Consider the following 8599-nt stretch of genomic DNA (forward strand, 5'->3'; position numbering starts at 1 on the left):
CGAGGAGTAGGAGCCCTAATCTCCGAACCTCGTTACATCGGTTTGTTTGAGGTTTGTCTTCTTTTCCTTCGTTTCTACGTGTTATTTTCCGCTGCGCTAACCTAGTTTGTAGAAACGCGACGATTTGGGGTCGGCTATTCACACCCCCCTCTCTAGCCTCCGTACGAAGGATCCTAACATTGGGGACATCAATAGTCACTTGATTAAATCTTTTAATGTAGGCTTTGATGCTTTCCTTAGGCCCTTATTTAATAGAAAAAAGGCTCCAAGGGGTCTTATGATACCTTCTATTGCTGGAAAAATGATGAAGGAATATTTTTTGGAAATCTTTAAAATGTCTGATGGAATTTTCTGGCAATCTCTTGAACCATCTATGAGCTGCTCCTCCTAGAGTAGTGAGAAACATCTGACACTTAACCCCATCAGTAAACTACTGTAACAGAGCAGTACTTTCAAATTTAGACAGGTGATCTTCAAGATCAGTGGTCCCAAAATATTCTTCAATGTTCAAGCTCTGATAACGCTTGGGTAGCGGATCGCCAAGAACTCTCTGAGAGAATGGATTAACAATTCTCTCCGGGAAACTATCGCTGGTCACCACCTTTCCTCTGCGTTTTTCCTTCACATGTGTTTCATCAGAGGATTCTTGATGTGTCAGATTTCATCCTCCTTGCTTCAGAGGAGTACGGAAGAATGCACGAGGATGTCGAGTGGGAGAAACAGGGGTAGGAGTTATGTAAGAAATATTGTCTTCCTCCATACCTCTGTTTTTCTGGCGATCCATGGTTGAAATTGTAGGATGTACAGCCACAGGTAAGGTACATCCTGTATTAGCTTGATGTTGTTGCTGCAATGCCTTTTGGACTCTGCCATTGATGAGTAACTCCAGATCTTCTTGAGCCATAGTAATGGTGTTAGGTTTTACAACGTCCTCCATCACGTAGTTGATGTACGTAGATTATATACACTTTGATACATACTTTGACACACATCTACTTGTACTTCATGTGCATAATCTATGTTTATTGCACCTTATTTCATTATAATGTCATACTTCCATTATATTTTGTTCGGAGATCTACTCTTTGTTTGTTTTGATTGATAGGACATGATTTGGAGAAAAAACGGAGTTTAAATGAAGTTGAGAGCTTCTAGAATGACACGGGCATGCAAAACTAAGTTTTCTTCATGTTCTGGCCGTGTGGCACCCACACGGCCGTGTGGGGGGCATGTAAAGGCCGTGTGAACCTCACACGGCCGTGCGAAGGCCGTGTGTAACTTTCAGCACTACAGACCAAAAGTAAAATGCCATAACTTTGTTCTCAGTTGGAGTTTTGAGCCGTTCCAGATATCAAAATGTAGATAACTTCAAGATCTACAACTCTTATGAAGACTTCAACCAGAGAAAACCACGTCTTGAAGGTATAAAATGCGTTTCTATGTGACACGGCCTTAGCACAGGGCCATGTGGAATCCCAACACTGCACATCAAGAGTAAAACAGGCATAACTCTGTGTTCCGTTAGAGTTTTGGGCTGTTCTTTGAACCAATTTGTATATAACTTCAGGATATACAACTTTGATGAAGACATCAACTAGAGAAAATCCCATATTAATGGAGTAAAAGGCATTGCAATAAGACATAGCAATGCAGGGCCAATCAAGGGGTGTGTGAGCCACATAGCCATGTCATGCAAGGGGGTGTGAGCCACACGGGTGTGTAAGGTTTCCAGAGGAGAAGAATGACATGGTCGTGTGAGCCACACGGCCGTGTACGGTTTCCAGAGGAGAAGAATGACATGGCCGTGTGAGGCACACGGTCGTGTAAGGTTTTCAGAGGTAGAGGCAGAGCAAGCCGTGTAGATCTACACAGCCATACAAGGGAAGCAGAAGAAGTGTGTGCCACGGCCATGTCTCACACATGGCCGTGTGAGGTTGTCAGAGAGGGGAGTGAGCCAGGTCGTGTCCCACACACGGCCAGGTCCTGGGGCCGTGTGGCGTCCGATTTTCCTCCTCTATATAAAGGTTTCTTCTTCATTTCAAAGGGGATCTTCTCCCTTTTTTTTTTTTTGGGGGGGGGGGGGGGGAATTGAAGATTTGGGCAATCCTCCACCTTCTTGGAGGGATTCCGGTGATTCTAAGGACGGATCTTCAACGTTTCAACTCCGGGGAGCGAGGATTGGATCCGAAGACGGTCTTCATCGTAGATAAGCTTTTCTTCCCTATCTTTCTTGGATTTGGGGATCAAGATGTTTATCTTTTCTTCTTCTTTTGGATTCTTTCTTTGTTCCATGGATTAGATCTCTTGTTCTAAGATGGAGGGAGTATTTGTAATGGAAATTTGATGTAAACTCTAGTGGATTTGCCAAAACACCTATTTCTATAATTTTCCCCTGTTTTGTATCTATTCTTTCTTGTGTGGATTGTTGTGATTAGGGAGTAATTACCATGCTTGATTGAATGTTTGAATATCTTGTGGATCTTGTATGGATTGCTTCTCATTCAATTTTTCGAGGGACGTTCGTGACAGGAACATGCCCGTGTAAGGACATTTGAGAGGTAATCTTGAGAGAGAAATTTGGTATTTCAAGAGGGTAGGATAGATTGGATGAATTAATCTTTATATCTTAATGAGGTTGAGAATTAGTGGATTTCTATGTTGATTTTCCGAGGGACGCACGTGACAGGCAAGCCCGTGTAAGGACAACATAGGGTTCATTCCTACTTGATCGAATTTAGATATATTTAAGTCCTAGGCCGGTTGTCTATTGCAAGAGGGAACCGGCAACCTTCTACAAATGATGGATAATTGAGAAATAAGATTTGATAGATCATTACATTGAATAACATTACAAAGAAACTAAAACTCCTAGAACATACCTTTATCATTGCCCTTATTCTTGTTTCTTATTCTTTCATTTCTTTGTTTACATTTCATAGTTACACTTGGACTTTGTAAATAAATTGATTGGTTGTTTAGCTAACTTGGTTTGAGACATCTTTAGTGCTTATTCCAGTCCCTGTGGATTCGATATCTTTTATTATTACTTGCGACATTTCCGTACACTTGAGGAGGTCAACAAGTTTTTGGCGCCGTTGCCGGGGACTGCACTATAACATTAGGGATTTTCAATTGAGTTAGACTAGACATAACTTTTCTTTTCATTTGCATAGTTGTAACTAATTGTTAGAATTCTATTTTCATAAGTTTTTCCTTTCTTGCATAATATTTTTGTCAATTCTTTTTGTTGTGATTCTAATTCTAACTTTTCATTCTTGATTTCTAGCACTCTAATCTAACTTTTCTCTGTTTTCTCTTTTGATCTAATTTCTTTCTTCTTTTCTTTTGTTAACATATCTTGCAATCTTTAGCATATGAATTATTCTAGACATTTTTCTTTTTTCCTTTTATCTTTTCTTTCTTGTTTTCATTATGCACTTTCTTTCTTGCAATTTAAATTCTGCATTTTCTTTCTTGCTTTTCATATTACATTTTATTTCTTGTCTTTGATTCTTCATTTTATAATTTTTTCTTGAATATCCATGAGCTCTAACATGTCAAGTAGGCCCATGAGAAATTTTTCTACACCCTTTTCTGCAAGATTTTTATCTCCCATTGTGCAACCTCAAATTGAAGCAGAAAGTTTCCAACTAGACCCGGAGTTAATTTTTATGATACAAGGTCACAAATTTGGAGGATAAGTATCAAAAAGTCCTTATCTGCATCTTGAAACATTTTTAGAGATTTATGATATGGTGAAATGTGAATGAGTGTCAGCAAATGCAGTTCGATTGATGACATTTCCTTTCAGTATCAAGGATAAAGCAAGAACTTGGTTATATTCTCTCCATCCTCAAAGTATCACAAGTTGGGAGCAATTGGAGAAGCAATTTATGAATCATTTTTTCCCTCCAAGCAGAACAGTGTATATGAGGAATTGCATAACAAATTTTGCTCAGGCATATGGAGAATCATTGTTTGAAGCATGAGATAGATTCAAGAGTCTTCAAAGGCAGTGCCCTCATCATGGTTTTGAAAAATGGTTGATTTTGCACATATTCTATGGGGAAATTTCTTTCTCAGACAAGAGTTTATTGGATTCATCAGCTGGAGGTTCTTTTATGGACAAAAGTGTAGATGAAGCATATATGTTAATTGATCAAGTGACATTGAACCTCCAAGAATGGTCGAATATAAGTTGGATGAAATCTCCCTCAAACATTCAAGAAGTGCAAGCCATAAATGCTATAGAGTCTGTCAAACAAATTGTAACTCAACCATCTATCAGTTTTGAAAATCACAAGTCACAGAACGTGGAGTTCAAACATTTAGGGGCAAAGATTGAAAGTATTGTTTCAAATTGGTTTAAAAAGATCCCCCTCCATTACAGACAAGATCTAGTGAAAAGTGTGATGATGTTGGGTTGAGAATTGAAAAAAATCATGAAAAACTTCTGAAGAAGGACATGTTTAGAATTGAGGAGAAGAACAATAGAAGACCACATGAACTCAGTTCCATTATTCCAGGAGGTTCACAAATGCCACAAGTACCTTTCCCTCAATGATTGATCATACCAACACTAGATAAGCAAGTTGAATCTCCTCCACAAGCTAAAAGGGAATATGGGAAATTAGAAGTACCTTTCCCAAGACCTTCACTAAGGGTTCCTTTTCCACAAAGGTTAGTGGGGGTCAATGAGAACTATGACTTTAAAAAATTCTGTGGCACTGGTAAGGTTGAGTGTAGATTTTTGAATTTGTATAAAGATGAAGACTCTTCAGATGAGGATTGTGAAGATAAAGTAGTGGTAAATAAGTTTTTAGATCTATCTCCAAATTTTACAGGGTGTTGTAGTGACATTAAATTTTTAGATGATGAATGTGATGTGGTAGATCAATTTAAAACTGCAAGTGAAGTTATTGATCCTCCTATAGTTGATTCTCCTATTGAGGATATTGATGTGGGTTTGTTTTTTGATGTTTGTGTTAATGATGTTGATATGGAACAATGTGTAGGGAGCTGTGTTGTGGAAGCAACATCTCAAGAATCACCTCCTTTGTCCACACAATCCTTAGATGTTGTAAGAGTTGCAAGGATTGAGCATGTTGTGGACCAATGTGTAGGGACTCATGTAGATATGGTTGAGTCTCAAGAATCACCATCTTTGATATCGCCAACACCTGAGCCTGAGCCAGAACCATCATTTGATTAAGAGGAAATCACATCCACATGTTTAGAAATATCAGGTATTTCTCAGCAAAGCAAGGTTAGTACTTCTTGTGATCTTTTGGAAAATTTTATAGAGGTACCTATCATTGACTTTGTTGGATGTGATTCAGTTTTTATTTCTTATTCTGCTTATCTTAATATGGTTATGGCTCTATCTTATCTAATATGTTTGTGGGAGATTTGTACTTTCTTTGCATGTGCAGATTTCACTTGGGCTAATGATTGGAAGCTCAATCTGAACCGTCTTCGACTACCTGAGAAAACTTTTAAGAAGACTAAGATGGAGAGAGTTATACTTTACTTTGTAGCTCCATTGATGAAAGCTCTCTCCATAACAAGAACCCCTGGTAGGAGGGTTCTAAAATATCTTACCCCTCCAAGAGCGAGATTTAGATAAATCTAATGAGGTGGTCGAGCTAATGACCTTAAACAAGCGCTTCTTGGGAGACAACCCAAGTTCATTTTCCTTATTTTTCTTTTATGTCTTTAGTTCTCTCTTTATAATAAACATGTATCATCTACTTAATTTTTCTTGTCTATCTTATTGTTGTAGAATTCAAAGTTGTGGAGCAATGTGAGTATTGGATGGAGGAGTATCTTTAAAAACATGAATGTCAACCATTTGGAGCTCATCACTTGGTAATTCTCTTAAAATCTCCTCCACATTATTTTTAATTTTCATTGGGACAATGAAAAGTTTAAGTCTGGGGGGATGCATTAGATGCATTTGAATTCCTTTGTTTGTTTTTTTTTTGTTTTTGCTTATGTCTTGCATTTTGTTTTGATTTCCTGTGGCATTCATCTTGAGAACATCAAACTTTATTTATATGTTTTCTTGTCTTTAAGTGAAAATGTTAGCACGTTCATTATCTAGATTCATGATGTTTTAAGTGATGCTAGTAGTATGCTTAATGTACCTCTTTTCTCTATCTTTGGTAGCATTACATAAGCTAAGTATCTTATGGAGATGAGTTTTAGTTTTGGCTTGATCTTAAGTATCTTATCTTCACTTCACTATACTTGATGCTTGGATTGTTGATATCATTGAAATAGTCATGATTTATCTTGTTTGTTTAGTACTTGGTTTCCATGGTGATTTCTCAAACTTGATTTTGGTTACTGGATGAGGCTCAAATCATGTAAGGTCATTTGGAAAAATCAAAATATCCCAACATTTGTGCTAAAAGTACATTTGTGAATAAGTGTTGCACAATGCAAATACTTATGAAAAAAAAGAGTGTGAAAAACAGGAAAAAAAGTGAATAAGGGATATAAAAAATAGTTGTCGTGAGTGGAATCTAGCAAGTCACCCTTTTGAGACCGAGTTAGGTTACTGGAGAAATGATTACTTAGCTTCTCTTGAGATTAAGCACTCCTTTGAGACCTTGGATTGATTGAGAAAGATAAACCAAGTGTGTGGCAAGTAATTGCCTATCACTAGTTACTTTTCTATCACTGGAAACATTAGGAATTCAAACTTGATGATGACTTGACTAGGACATAGATTGATACTTGAAGAGTTTTTGAGTTACCTTACACTATGCACATGAGACTTATGCTTGAGCCATACTTAACTTGTTTCCATGATCATGCTTGTTAATGAAACTTTTTGATAGAGTAAGGATAATGCATTAGGGATATGAGAGCATTGTAGAACATATGAATTTAGATTGCAGCATTTTTCTTGAGGACAAGCAAAGATTTAAGTCTGGGGGTATGATGTGGGTAGATTATATACACTTTTATACATACTTTGACGCACATCTACTTGTACTTCATGTGCATAATCTATGTTTATTGCACCCTATTTCATTATAATGTCATACTTCCATTATATTTTGTTCGGAGATCTACTCTTTGCTTGTTTTGATTGATAGGACATGATTTGGAGCAAAAAGGAGTTTAAATGAAGTCGAGAGCTTCTAGAGTGACATGAGCATGCAAAACTAAGTTTTCTTCATGTTCTGGCCGTGTGGCACCCACACGGCCGTGTCAAGGCCGTGTGGGGCCGTGTAAAGGCCGTGTGAACCTCACACGGTCATGCGAAGGCCGTGTGTAACTTTTAGCACTACAAAACAAAAGTAAAATGGCCATAACTTTGTGCTCAGTTGGAGTTTTGAGCCGTTCCAGATATCAAAATGTAGATAACGTCAAGATCTACAACTCTTATGAAGACGTCAACCAGAGAAAACCAAGTTTTGAAGGTATAAAATGCGTTTCTATGTGACACGACCTTAGCACAGGGCCGTGTGGAATCCTTGCACTGCACACCAAGAGTAAAATAGGCATAACTTTTTACTCCGTTGGAGTTTTGGGTTGTTCTTTGAACCAATCTTGATAACTTCAAGATCTACAACTTTGATGAAGACATAAACTAGAGAAAATCCCATCTTGATAGATTAAAAGACGTTACAATAAGACATAGCTATGCAGGTGTGAGCTCCACATGGCCGTGTGAGCCACATGGCCCATGGCCGTGTGAGCCACATGGCCCATGGCCGTGTGAGCCACATGGCCCATGGCCGTGTGAGCCACACGGCCGTGTAAAGTTTCCAGAGGAGAAGAATGACATGGCCGTGTGAGCCACATGGCCGTGTAAGGTTTCCAGAGGAGAAGAATGACATGGCCGTGTGAGCTACACGACCGTGTAAGGTTTCCAGAGGCAGAGGTAGAGCAGGCCGTGTAGATCTACACGACCATGCAAGCGAAGCAGAAGCAGTGTGTGACACGACCATGTCTCACACACGGCCGTGTGAGGTTGGCAGAGAGGGGAGTGAGCTAGGCCATGTCCCACACACGACCAAGTCCTGGGGCCGTGTGGCGCCCGATTTTCCCCCTCTATATAAAGGTTTCTTCTTCATTTCAAAGGGGATCTTCTCCCTTTTGAGGAGAATTGAAGATTTGGGCGTTCCTCCACCTTCTTGGAGGAATTTCGATAATTCTAAGGGCGGATCTTCAATGTTTCGACTCCGGGGAGCGAGGATTGGATCCGAAGATGGTCTTCATCATAGATAAGCTTTTGTTCCCTATCTTTCTTGGATTTGGGGATCAATATGTTTATCTTTTCTTCTTCTTTTGGATTCTTTCTTTGTTCCATGGATTAGATCTCTTGTTCTAGGATGGAGGGAGTATTTGTAATGGAAATTTGATGTAAACTCTTGTGGATTTGCCAAAATACCTATTTCTATGATTTTGCCCTATTTTGTATCTATTCTTTCTTGTGTGGATTGTTGTGATTAGGGCTTAATTACCATGCTTGATTGAATATTTGAATATCTTGTGGATCTTGTATGGATTTCTTCTTATTCTATTTTCTGAGGGACGTTCGTGACAGGAACATGCCCGTGTAAGGACGTTTGAGAGGTAATCT

The 8599-nt window shown here is 38.7% G+C and overlaps 1 non-coding gene across 1 annotated transcript; it reads right to left on the reverse strand.

The window, feature by feature from the left end:
• Window positions 1-3927: 3927 nt before the first annotated feature.
• Window positions 3928-4033, reverse strand: LOC122007454. Its single transcript, XR_006118951.1, has one exon. It is a non-coding gene; the product is annotated as a small nucleolar RNA R71 (small nucleolar RNA).
• Between the last annotated feature and the right edge of the window lie 4566 nt (window positions 4034-8599).

Source organism: Zingiber officinale, chromosome 7B (genome assembly GCF_018446385.1).
Source record: "Zingiber officinale cultivar Zhangliang chromosome 7B, Zo_v1.1, whole genome shotgun sequence".
NCBI classification, from domain to species: Eukaryota; Viridiplantae; Streptophyta; class Magnoliopsida; order Zingiberales; family Zingiberaceae; genus Zingiber; species Zingiber officinale.